Genomic DNA, 13,027 nt, shown 5'->3' with positions numbered 1-13,027 from the left:
CGCGTAGAAGTTACATCATGAATATATATGTATATCTATATACATATATATCGGCATATGTATATATATATATAAGTTGTTTATTTATAAGTTGAACGATTTCCTGCAGTCACTTAAATATCCAAATTAACAACCAAATAGAGTCAGCTAACCACAGGCGGGTAAATAAGCAAATACGAAAATATCCGTGAACTCTCCAACATTCACATATAAATGTCTGTATATGTATATGGTTTCAATGGTGGTGGCATGCACACAGATGGACTAGCAGCACTGACAACAGCCCCAAGAAATTGGGCATCCGAAGCAAATGAACGCCAGCCGTCATTCATAGATATTTAATTAGCGTGGGGCCCGGGCACACGTGAGTGTACATCATGAAAGTAAGCGTAATGGTAGGCCCACTATCCGCGAGAGCGGGGAGGCAGGTTCGCGTGTACGCAAATCCAGCGCACAGCAGACAAGGCAGAGCAGTCGTAAATTTTCCGCAAAAACCTGACGGTGGGAGCGCGGATAGGCGGCGGCGGCGGCGGTAACTTCAGAAGTGTCTAAAAGTCAATTGCGAAATGCACATGAAAGATACTTTGGCGCGAATGGATGAGCAAAGGAGCAAGCCGAGTAAGCCGAGCAGCCGATGAATTAATGAATGACTGAGTGAATGAGTGTGCGGCTGAAGTGCTCGGTGTACGAATGAAAGCAAACAAATCCACTGTGCTGCCGGCGAGGCTGCATAGTCAACGAAGATAGACACTTCCTGCCGGCAGGTTGTCAGAGCGGCCCACCCCCTCCCGCTGGTCGGCTGTGCCACTCGCTTAAGCGTTGGCAGCCCCGAGCAATCGGATTGGATTTCTTGCTTGAACTGCATGTGTCTCCAGAGAAGCGCTGAAATTTTAATTGAGTAGCAAGCGAGCTGCTGTGCGACACGTTGAGCTCGTGGCACGCGAGGTGCAGCTGCTGCGACGGCTGCAACAGTGACTGATGCTTTTCGTGCATATCGTAGTATCTTCCATGCCACATTTAACTTTTGTTTCGACGAAACCAAAAGCAAGTGGTGGCGAAAGCACAGCCTGAACTGATGCGTCCACCTCACCCACATCTTACGACTATCTGGATGAATGGTGCGCGCTCTTTGGCACATCACCCTGTAAGTGTTTATGTAACTAACTGCAGTGGTACTCTTAATCAACTGTAAAAACGAAAGATATAAATAGCAAAAGTTGCATTTAAGTAAACACAAAGCCGCGGAAGAATCAGCTCGCTGTCATTTTGCGCCGTCGTTGCCGCCACTGTGGGTACATATGCGTGTGTGATGCAACATGCCGCATGTGGAAGGCAATAAAGCTGCTTAAGTAAATTCCTCCTTCTGCTACATCACTATTTCGGTTGCTCACTCATCTCTGCTTTCCCTATTCCCCATTGTTTGTATTGCATACGGAACCTCCATCACTATTATTGCCTTTACTCATCACAGTCCAACACATTTTCACGCACCCTCATCATATCCAGATACTTCCCCATCATCGTTCATCGGCAACCTTTACACCCATATATTCTTGCCTTGGGTTCAGTTCAGCGTTGCTAGAATACTTTGGCTCACAATGCATTCTTCCGCCAACGACAGTCTTTACTACTTTGCAGCTTCTCCAAAGCCGCTTCTTCTTAAAGTATTCCCTCACTCGCCTTTCCAATCTACCTCGTCTTACAACTGCAAGCGTTTTTGTGTTGAGTATTTCATACTACCGCTCATCCGTAGCCGCTTCAGCACTAATTCCCTGACTCATGTCTTCCCTTTGCCCTTTGCATGCCGTTTTGTTGCTCCGTGCCGTCTTACTTGGATACCGTTGCAGCTCAAGTTGCTTTCACTTTCTGCTCACATTTCGGGTCGCATTTGAATTTAAAGCTTTCTGCCCCCTACTCGCTCCTCGCTACAACTTATGGTATCGAACTAGCAAATGATTAGTTAAATTGGCTTCAATTGAAGATCTGAATTCCCAAATTGATACTAGTTTAGTGCTTTCAGCAGCGTTTGCTCGTGCTTTCGTGCTGTGTAGCGTTTATTACTACGATTGAGGCTGTTGTTTTTGCCATTGCTATTTGAAGTGTCAGACTCGTTGCTCGTTGAAGAACTCGCAACTGAGCTACCTTTGCTTTGCAAAGTTTCTCTTCACTTTTTTTGATGGGTTGAGTGTGTAAAATCTCCCAACGAAAGTGAAATATTCGAATTTGATCGGCGTATATGTTTCAAGACAAGCAAACTCGTCTAATTTTATCACCGGATGGATTATTAAAGCCCATGTGATGACCAATCTAAATAGTCAGTTCGAAGCCCTTCTTAATATATTTCAATAGTGCCTTGGAGTTTGTAGAATTCTTATGGAGACATGGGTTTAAGTTGTTGTACTTAGTTATTTTGATGTACTGAAATCTCCTCATCCACAAGACGGTATTTTGCTGGTCTCGTTTGCAGCTTTCAGTTTTTGTTATCCTTTTCATTTACATTTGCCTTGAAAAAGACTTTTATCACTCATTCTTTCCACTTGACAAGTACTTAAGACACGACAAAATAAGAAACGAGGCATGCACGGGAGTATAAAGAGCCGCATAAATCATATTATGAGCTTTTAAAATTCTGCTCCGCTTGCACCCTGCTCGTATCTCCAGCTACAGATTCAACCCACAAGTACACACTGCAGATGTGAGTTTGCCGAAAATAAAAGATAACAACAAACAGAGTGAAACGAGCAGGACGCTGTGGAAGTAGCAGTCAACCGGCGTTCCACATTGCGTTGGAGAGATTATAATCTGCTCAAGACGCTACATAAACACGCACCAAGGCATGACACACACAGGAAAGGGTCGAGGGTGTAGTCTTACGAGTGACAGCAAGGCAGCGAGCTGAAATGGGAATTATTTACGTATTATAATCAAAAAAGGATAAAACTCGAAGATAAAAATGCAAAAGGAAGGAAACTAGATAGATCCACACCTAAGTACTTGCGCTTCCATTCCCTCGCTAAGCATGTATGTGTCGGAATACCATTGTGTTTCCTTAGACATGGTTATAGCGTAGCGAGTTTCGGCTGCACACTTATAATTCACAATACTTTTTACACTTTACAATTTCTTCACACTTTCCCACTATTAACTCTTGAACACGACTTCTCTAGATCAAGTCTTCAACTCGACTCCCTCTAAGTACGTCGTTTTCTTCCTTTAAACTTACCCACCGAACCACGCTCGACGATAGCGACGCCACGCTGTCGTCCCGCTATAACGGTACTCCTTGAAGAGATGACATGCAGCAAACCACACTCGACGGTGGCGACGCCACGCTGTCGCCTCGCTAAAGCGGTACTTCTTGAAGTGACAACCAATCACAGCACAATTAACGGCTGATGGAATAATGAGTAACTTAGACTTCTAATGAAATTCCCTAAACTGTATACACATACACTCATACACGCATACCAATATCCACACACTATTAGGGTGCGCCGACACGGCCATCCTGACAATTACACGACCTCGTGCAATTTTACCAAAAATGCTATGTTACTTTTCAATCAACTTATAAAAGTTTATTCAAATCTAACTTTCAATTTTTCATCTAATCTTATAATTTCGATTGACTAATTACATCTTCATATTTCTGTTTCCTTCTTACTAATACAAAATCTTTTTCTTTAACACAGCTCATTTTCACATTATCATTAACCACACATGTTTTACATTATAATACCCAATGCGCCACACACCATGATCAAAACCATTGTTTTGCACTTGTGCCCACATTATTATTACAAACATCATTATAACAAACATCATTATAAGGCCCTTAAGGCAACTATAATGTCTCTTTGAACTTTCAACTTCCTTTATTACTGTCTCTTTCAACAGTTCCTTCAACTTCCTTTATTACTGTCTCTTTCAACAGTTTCCTTCAACTTTTACATTACTGTCACATAATCAATTCATTACTCAATCAAATGCGCCAAACCGCCATGATCAAAACAACCTTTAGTCTGTTTGCACTTGTGCTTGCATTATGATCTGAGTACTCTGCCATTGTCTTTGGCCAACCATTCATATATTTTGTCATTCTTATTCGTTTACTTCACTCTCTTTAGTGTGTTTCCAACATTATCAACATTTTTTATTCTACTTTCTTCAGTAACTTCAAAACTCTTAATACTTTCAATATTTTCATTTTCACTCTCCTCACCGTTCGCAACAACATCCCCATCATCATCATCATACACATTCGGTTCCTCGGGCACTTGTGCCTTTGGCAAACCTTCTCAAATCTTCGCCTGCATATCAAACAACATAACACATTGGTCAAGAATTCCAAAATGTACCTGTCACCTTCTGCAACCTTTACTAATTCAAGTCCCTTGAATTTCAGACTTAACTTTGTCTGACGTCTTCCTTCACTTTTAAGTAACACAAAATCTCCAACTTTGTGTCTAACATTTTCTATGTCACCAGGTGGAAGTAATCCTAATGGACGTGCCACCTTTCCCAGTAACATTTCTAAAGGACGGCTGATTGTACAATTGATTGCCAACCGCACCTTTTCCAACACATCCCGCCAAGACCGTGCTCCAGTTTCGACCATATAGCATTAGCATATTTTTGTTCTCTCCTTTTTCTTTTTTTAACGTGCTCGAGACTATAATTAATATTGAACTGGGAGAACTTGAAACCGCAATTTTATTCAAAACTTGGCACTGGTCGCAATCACCTTTCATAACATCATGTCAAGATAAATGTATTTGAGTACTTTGCTAACATGAATATAGTTCTACACCCCAAATCGTCCCCCAAGCCCAACACCAATATCGGTCGGCTCGCTGCCAGTATACAGATTAACCATTTTGGTTCATGAAATTTTAAATTGGATTGATGAAATAACAATATTAAAACCCCGATTAAGCATTTCACGGCCAATGACAATGTCATTTTGCATATCATCATCGCCTATTGCATAAAACAAAATTTCAATACAATATCGTCAATTTTTACGTTACTTAATATTTGTACAGTACCAGATATTCCATTACTGGCCTATACCTTTTAGCATAACAATGTTATTGAATATTCTACCAGAAAATTTTATACTTAGCTTTTCTTTCATTAACGAAAATTCCGATCCAGAATCAAGGTGGTTTCAAAACTTTGGTCTCTGTGGTTGAGGCATCCTTTAGGTACTGCAACGCTGCACTGTTCCACACGTTTTTTATAGAACACTTTTATTATGACAACACACGCATTTTTTTTTTTTTATTTAACCACTTTATTTCCTCTTTGTTTTTACTTAACCTACTCACTTTTCACGGATTTTATCACTTTGTACACCTTCGCCGTAAGCGCTTTCTTTTTCATTTTGCATGACTTTAAAATATTATTTACTGCAGCACTTTGCACAACTATTTCACTGTTAATACTCGAAGTAGTTACACTCTAACGCTCGTCCGTCCGTCCGACCACACACACTCTCATAAAGCCAACTCAACTACGCACATTACCTTCTTCGAAGTACTTTTCAATGCACAACAACAACAACACTATTTGCACGAGCGGATCGCAAGACAGCTCCGGCATTTCTCAACTACTCGGTCCATTTACTTGCAACAAGCCATCCTGCAACGCTTCCATCTGCATCGCGTATCCATCCACATTTCATGATTTGTCTGGGCCGAATTTGGGCAGTTGCACAGACCTGCTCCGCTCCGCATCAGGCACAGCCAGATCCATAGCCCGCCACAAGCTCAATCAATCCACCAATCTGTAACTCCATCATGGTACGCCCTAGTCCATTCAATGGTTGAGGCAAATGGCAGTATCCCACTTCTGATGTCGAAATACCATTGTCTTCCTTAGACATGGTTATAGCGTAGCGAGTTTCGGCTGCACACTTATAATTCACAATACTTTCACACTTCACAATTTCTTCACACTTCTCACTATTAACTCTTGAACACGACTTCTCTAGATCAAGTCTTCAACTCGACTCCCTCTAAGTACGTCGTTTTCTTCCTTTTAAACTTACCACCGAACCACGCTCGACGATAGCGACGCCACGCTGTCGTCCCGCTAAAACGGTACTCCTTGAAGAGGCGACATGCAGACAACCACACTTGATGGTAGCGACGCCAAAGCGGTACTTCTTGAAATGACAACTGATCACAGCACAAGTAACGGCTGATCGAACAATGAGGGACTTAGACTTCTAATGAAATTTCCTAAACTGTATACACACATACTCACACACGCATACCAATATCCACACACTATTAGGGTGCGCCGACATATGGATACACCCACTCTTGTGTACCCAAATGGAAAAGCAAAGGCAAGGCAAATTCGTGTAACACTTTGTCAAATAACGAAAGTGTGGCCGTTGGCCGATGGAAATAGAACTGATTTCAGTTCTTCATACAAATTACCGGCTAACGGTGCTAACCAAATGATTCAAAAAACTAAACGCTTTAAACACTATTCATTAACAACCGTTTGTTTCAGTTTTGCTAGCGTCGTCAGCCTGCACTTCTGCTTCAGTAAATAGAAAATTCCTGCAGGGTCTGTATTCATTTTTTATGGGGGGTGTATGGCAGGAGAGTGTCTGTGTATTTGCAAAATTACTCATGAATATAGTGACATAAGAAAGTGCTAAGCGCTAAAAAGTCACAGCCGATATGCTCCCTGTAGAGCTGCAGGCGGCGGCTCGCGGCGACGAGACGGCGAACATTACAAAATGCTGTAATGTTCATATTTGTTGAGAGCAAAAAGTGCTCGCATCGAGCAATTTGGTGGCGCGGGGAAAAGTTGTTCAACAAAGTGGCAACAAGGCCATTCCACACATTTTGGAGGCAGACAACACCCCTTTCCTGCATCCACTTTAAGTGTTTAAGTTATAACAACAGAAAATATCAATTTGTAAATCAAACAAATAGCTGGCTGAGAAAGTCGCTGCCAATGAAATTCAGAAGAACACAACGCTTACGCCAACTGTTTCGGATTCGTTTGTTTATTTATTTATGTGGCTCGCGTATGCGCCGTCGCCATGACTGTATTAATCAACTCGTCGCCTTTATCGACAAATTCACACTTGCGGCATCTAGCTGATACAATCGACGCCCATGTTGCACCCATTCGCCATGCTTCGAGATGCTGAAAAAACGATAAAAGACAAAACGAAAATGTTGACAACAAGAAACCCGAACAGCCCACTCCTCAACAGCGCTGAGTTTGATTAGGAAAGCACAGATATGTGGATCAATCGACGGCATCTGACATTACACAGAAGTTCAATTAATGCCAGCGAAGCGAGATGTAGCGACGAGCGCTTGTTTCTGTGCGCTTGTCTTATTTTTTATGCCGACACTTGGTCTGTCCGAGCGTGTTACACACGGTGATGAGCATAGATAATGGAAAAGTTAAGCGTTTGTTGTGCGTAACTTTATGGCTTCGGCCGTTACTTTCCGAACAGCGAGACAAAATGGGATCAACTGCATTTTATTGGCGTAAACTAAATGATTTGAATATCCACGCGCCGCGTTGTTGCCTCGGACCCACTACAAATACAAAATATAGGCCTAAAAAACTGGCATACAAAGAAGGGAATTTAAATAACAAATTTAAATCAATTTGTGTGTGGAACGGCGACCGTTCGAGAAGACAAGCAGATGCAGTTTCTCTGACCGCCCCTCAACGAGCGAAAATACTCCGGTTGGCTTTCATCTATTACTGTATTTATTTATTTATCAACTGCATCAAGTTGACCCGGCAACAGTAATAACAACAATAGGTCTCAGTAACAACAAATGCGATTGGCACTCAATGCACCCATTGTTGCCTATTTGTGGGCGATCTTTGTTGGCGAGGCCGGAGTGCCCCGTCCGAACTTCAAGTGCTTCCATCGCTATGCATTCTTCCTGCATTTTTCAATTGGTGTGATGAATGCGGTGCTTTTGTTGTCGGTGCTGATTGTTTACTTTATGACTTTTAGGTTTTGTAGCGGCACCTCGTCGTTATAATTCATGAACTTTCTCACTTTTTGAGAATTTGTCAAACTTTCAGTTCCTATTTATTTTGCTATTGGTGGGGTCTACAAATATTTTTACAGAATTTTCACAACTAGTTAGGGAACCGCTCAGGTTACTATTGATTTTTTTTGTGGAAAGTAGAAAACAAAATTGTATACATGTGAAACGGATCTTCTAAACTCCAAGCAAATTGTCTTGTAGAAATCGTCGTTTCATCATAATTTCTTTCATTTCTTTAAATGAATATATTCAAAATGTTCGGAAGAGCTGAAAATTTCGGGCATACGGGTCCCATTGGCTTAGCGAGTTCTCGCGATTTTCCCATGTCACTCAATGCATCCATTTCAAATCACATCTACACTTCTTCTGCCGCCGTTTCAATGATCGGGTCTTGATGTTTTCCATTCGTTTGTTCACTAATTTGTGGCCGCAACATTAGCACATCATCAAGAGCCATGGAGCACATTCAAATTATCAGCAACACACATAAAAATCGCCATTAAAATTGACAATAAAACTCGTCTCCGAAAAGAAGAAAGAATACGACAGCAAGAAAGATCACTCAATTTGTTAAGCGCAGAAGAAACAAGCAAATTGAAACACGAGAAAAATAATGGAGTTTTGGTATTTGTAGCAAGTAGAACGAACAAGCGACATGCAATAAGTGTCATGTTGCTGCAGATGCTGCTGATGCTTCAGCCAGCCAGCGACCCCGCAGTTTTTCGACGCTGCGGCAGCGCGGCTCCGGAGAGCGCACCCCTTGAGTTTATTTACCATTTTATTTCCTCACGAACGTCTCTGCACTGCTGGCTCTTATCACTGTGCTGTGCTGTGCTGCTCTGCTTCTTATTGTTGTTGTGGGTGTTTCTACGAAACCATTTCAAATGCTAATAACGTTTGAGTTTTATTTGTAAGTCATAAATTTTCAATAATTACAAAAGCATTCGCAGATAAATCGAAGATTGCGTCTTATCAGCAACTCAGAGTATAAATCCGCTTAAAATGGAATGCAACAACAACTTGCATGCACATAAGCGCACATGTGTGCCTTAGTATATGGGAAGTTGAGTCGGCCCGCCGGGGTGGCGAGGGCACCATCCGACCGCTGTACAAGCGGTTAATTGACTTTATTGCCGCTGATGTGCACATTTCATATTTATTGCTTTTTGTTTTTATTATGATTTAAGTCGATTATACTGAAAATCCCCAAATAATAAGCCACAGCGCTGCCGGCTGCCGCTCAACATAGAATCTCCACCATCCGCGGCGGGGGAACACATTGTGAGATTTATGCATTCCGTAATGCGTAGGGCCCCGCGCGCTTTCAAACCTGCAGCATTTGTGTGCACTGCCGTAAAGTGTGCACATGCATATGTGTGTGTCCTTGGTAAAATATTTTATGGTGGCCTGTTACCCCCGAATACCGCAGAAGGCAACACGCAATGTCAAGAGCTTCATACTGAGACCCATACTGCAGATGCGATCGCTACTCTCGGCGATCATCGGACTTCTCTTCAGCACTTCCCTTGTATTACAAGTTTTAATATTGGAAATGAAAGCTTTACAGCTATGTATATGTTTATAAATGCTCTTACTCCCCACCGTTGAGACACATGCCACATGGACTAACTCATTTCATTGGCATCTGTGCGTAGGAAATAATAAAAGTTCTTCGCACCTTCAATCGTTTATCTTCGTTCGCGGTCTTTGTTATGGTTAATAAATATCTATTTTGTTGTTTTATAAACCATAAAATTTGTATGAGTATTAAATAAAATCAAAAGTAATCGGTTACAAAGTGAGACAAACGAGTCCGGCATGAAGGCGTGGGACACGATGAGGAACCCATATTTGTCTTCAAATGAAATTAAATTTGTATGAATTTCAAAAATTAATAATTGATCAACCATTTTTGATTAGTGGCGGAAAGCTGAACCGTAGTGCCGTTATTGGTTACGGAAGGCGAGCACAACGCACGCACAAATAACTTAGAGATTTTAAGAGTCTGTCTGAGTTGAGGTTTCGTGATTGCACACAGAGGCTTGCAACCAACCGATTTTCATGAAAATCTGTGTCGAACTCTCTCCCCTCTTCAGCACATATAAAATGCGGTCCTTTCACGAGGCGGTCTGGTTTTTAACGAGCAATAGGAAGAACTAAAATTATCAGCGCGGGCGCTTGGTAAGCGGCGCGGCGCGTTCTTCAATCCGAATGTGTACTTCCAAACATGTTAATGCCTCATTCAATTTTATTTAGCATAAAAACTTAAACAATATTATTGCTAATTAACGCTGGCTGCTCTGCTACAAGGCCCACCATATGCTCTGTGGATATTTTCGTCTACATATGAGTGTGTATGTGTGTGCGGCTAGGTATACTTCCGAAGTGCCCGCTCATGCCACTCTAATTGGACTGGATGCTGCGGTATGGATTTCACAGGGAATAAATAGAAAACATCACTTTGTAGGCTTTGTTGTTGCTTGTGTGCTGGCGTCTGTGTTACATGTCTATACAATTCTGCTGTTTGATTAATGAAAGTATTTGTTTATTTTACGATGAGTCTTTGGCTTCAGATGTATCATGATGAGTTTTATGGGTTTACCTTATATGCTAAACATTTTGTGGTGTGGTACATTTGGCATGGTGACATTAAATTACATAAAAAATGCAAATTTTGAAAAGTACGGAATTTTTTTGATATGGTGATGGAGGATGGAGTTATGTGTAGAAGTTCACGCAAGTGGGAAAAGTTCTCTGGTCGCCATTCACTTGGGATTGGCCAGAAACATATGGCCATCAGGCCATCAGGCCATTCTCTACCTGATCTTTCCAACGGATTGAAGGTCTGTTTTTTCCTCTGCTTCCTCCGGTGGGTACTGCGTCGAATACTTTCATAGCTGGACAATATGATCTCGCCAGCATAGGCGCTGTCTTCCAATTCGCTGAACTATGTCAATGACGTCGTATAACTCGTACAGCTCATCGTTCTATCGAATGCGATATTTTCTGGGTTAACGTGCAAAGAACCATAAATCTTCCACAGAACCTTCCATTCTGGAGAAAGCAGAACTAACGGCGCGGTTATTAAGGCCAATGATATCAATTCCTGTCTTATTACAAATACTTAAGTTTTATTACTCGTCCCCTTCACGTTTGCTTGTTGTATAGTAGCAAAGTTGGCTAACTTACATTAAGAATTATATGAGCACAATAAATAAAATCGAACACTGCCCTTAAATAGAGACGTCAAGAATTGCTCATAAGCTTCACATTCGATTGGTTGGCTGCAGGGGCTTTCCGCCAGATGCGTGAGTCTACTCAAGAGTTACGAAATCCAAGAGCACCAATACGTTGTTAAGCACCTCGAAGACTGGCAGGGTATCGAAGCCACTAATGAATGATAGCTCTAGGTGTTGTTGCATTTGTGTCGAGCGAAGTTGAGGCGGCAGTTTACAAGTACGTGCACGCCGATACAAAGAGCTTGTCTAGACGCTGAAACAGACATACAAGCAAATATGGTAAGGGACATCGGTTGCTGGTTCAATGGTTGCCACTGCTTTGTACTGGAAGGCTGTGTTCTGGGTACAGTGTTAGCAAGGGATGGGACAACTACACTTAATAATTTTATGTCATTACTAGCGAACGCCTAATCGTCTCGCTGTAGTCGCACTGATCCCAGTGGACTTTCCGCGGAATTGTGTCTGTGGGCTCGCTAAGTGCAGGTTTGGAGGTTTAACAGCAGCTTTGATTAGAAGAGGGAGGCATTCTGCCTGTGCAGTAAGCATAGTATGTAATAAAGGCTATCTGTGGAGTGGACTCATGTTCACGCGGTCAATGGGCACAGTTCCACCCGTGCGCGTCCACATTTCGATGTGCGCTTGCTTTGCGGTTATTCTTCTTTTCAGCCACACATACATATATAAGCGCATTTGTAGTAAATCGTGCACTTGTGAAAGCTCATGGTAAGAAGTAACCGCATTATCCAGCCTTCTTATTTGTTCCATTCGGCTTTGCGCCGTCGAAGAAGAGCGGTTGGTTGTTGAGTTGTAAGCCTTCCGATAGACGTTGTTCGTTTTGCTGTTGGGAATTTGTTTTCGTCGAAATCCCGAGAGGCCTTTGTACGATCACGTCGCGAATACTCAGCGCCTTGTTGTGTTTGGATGTTCGTTATCTTTATTGTTTTCGGTGTAAGTACTTGGACTGAGTTTGCTTGTGACTTAGGTTGGATGGCGAGCACTAAAGATTTCGCCGTGTCTCGCAGAAGAGGGTGCTAACTTGCTGATGCCATTGAAATGCTCAGTTGCGTTGGTGTTAGCAACAGCTTACCCGTTTCTTACATACTTTCGTTGTATTTCGTTAAGTGTTCAGCTGATATTTTGGTTTCCAAAAACGTAAAAGACTAAAATGAAAATCCCGAAATACCGTAAAACCCACAACTCGCTGGCGCAGCTGCAGAGCTTCGCTTGCATTACGAAATTATGCACTATGGCAGAAATTGCTTACGTCACGCTCATAGACCTCATCAAGCGCGTATCGATTGGTCTTCACCTGTGTGGCCGTCCGCACAATCCAGGCTTGCGCCGCTCTGGGCGCGCCGATTCATCTAATATAAGACAATGACGTAGCACAATCGCCGGGCCATTTGTTTGCCTACAACGTGGGTGGGAATTGGTGTAAATGCTGTTCTTCTTCAACAAAATATAAATTACCAACATTGAAATCCCGCAATTTTAGTTGCAATTCAAAGGTCGCTTGTAGTAACAAAAAAATGACTTGCTGTGTTGAGGCCGATATGTTCAGATGTGCAAATGTATCAATACTCTCATTTCTGTGAACGGTTGATACTAAAATATGCTTACTTAATAAGTGCAGTACAGTTCCAAGAAGGTTTTTCTCAGAAGCTTGACTATTTCTACATTAACATCGGGAAGCGATCGTGGACTTCAGTGTACATGATACTTGAGCCTGTGAAGCATAAT

At 42.1% G+C, this 13,027-nt stretch overlaps 1 protein-coding gene across 3 annotated transcripts in view; it reads left to right on the top strand.

Moving 5' to 3' along the window:
- The window catches only part of LOC105228289 (teneurin-a), a 221,412-nt gene that overhangs the window by 68,550 nt on the left and 139,835 nt on the right, over positions 1-13,027 (top strand). The window lies entirely within an intron of this gene.

The sequence above is a fragment of the Bactrocera dorsalis genome, chromosome 4 (genome assembly GCF_023373825.1).
Source record: "Bactrocera dorsalis isolate Fly_Bdor chromosome 4, ASM2337382v1, whole genome shotgun sequence".
Lineage (NCBI taxonomy): Eukaryota > Metazoa > Arthropoda > Insecta > Diptera > Tephritidae > Bactrocera > Bactrocera dorsalis.
This window is presented reverse-complemented; position numbering and strand designations above follow the sequence as displayed.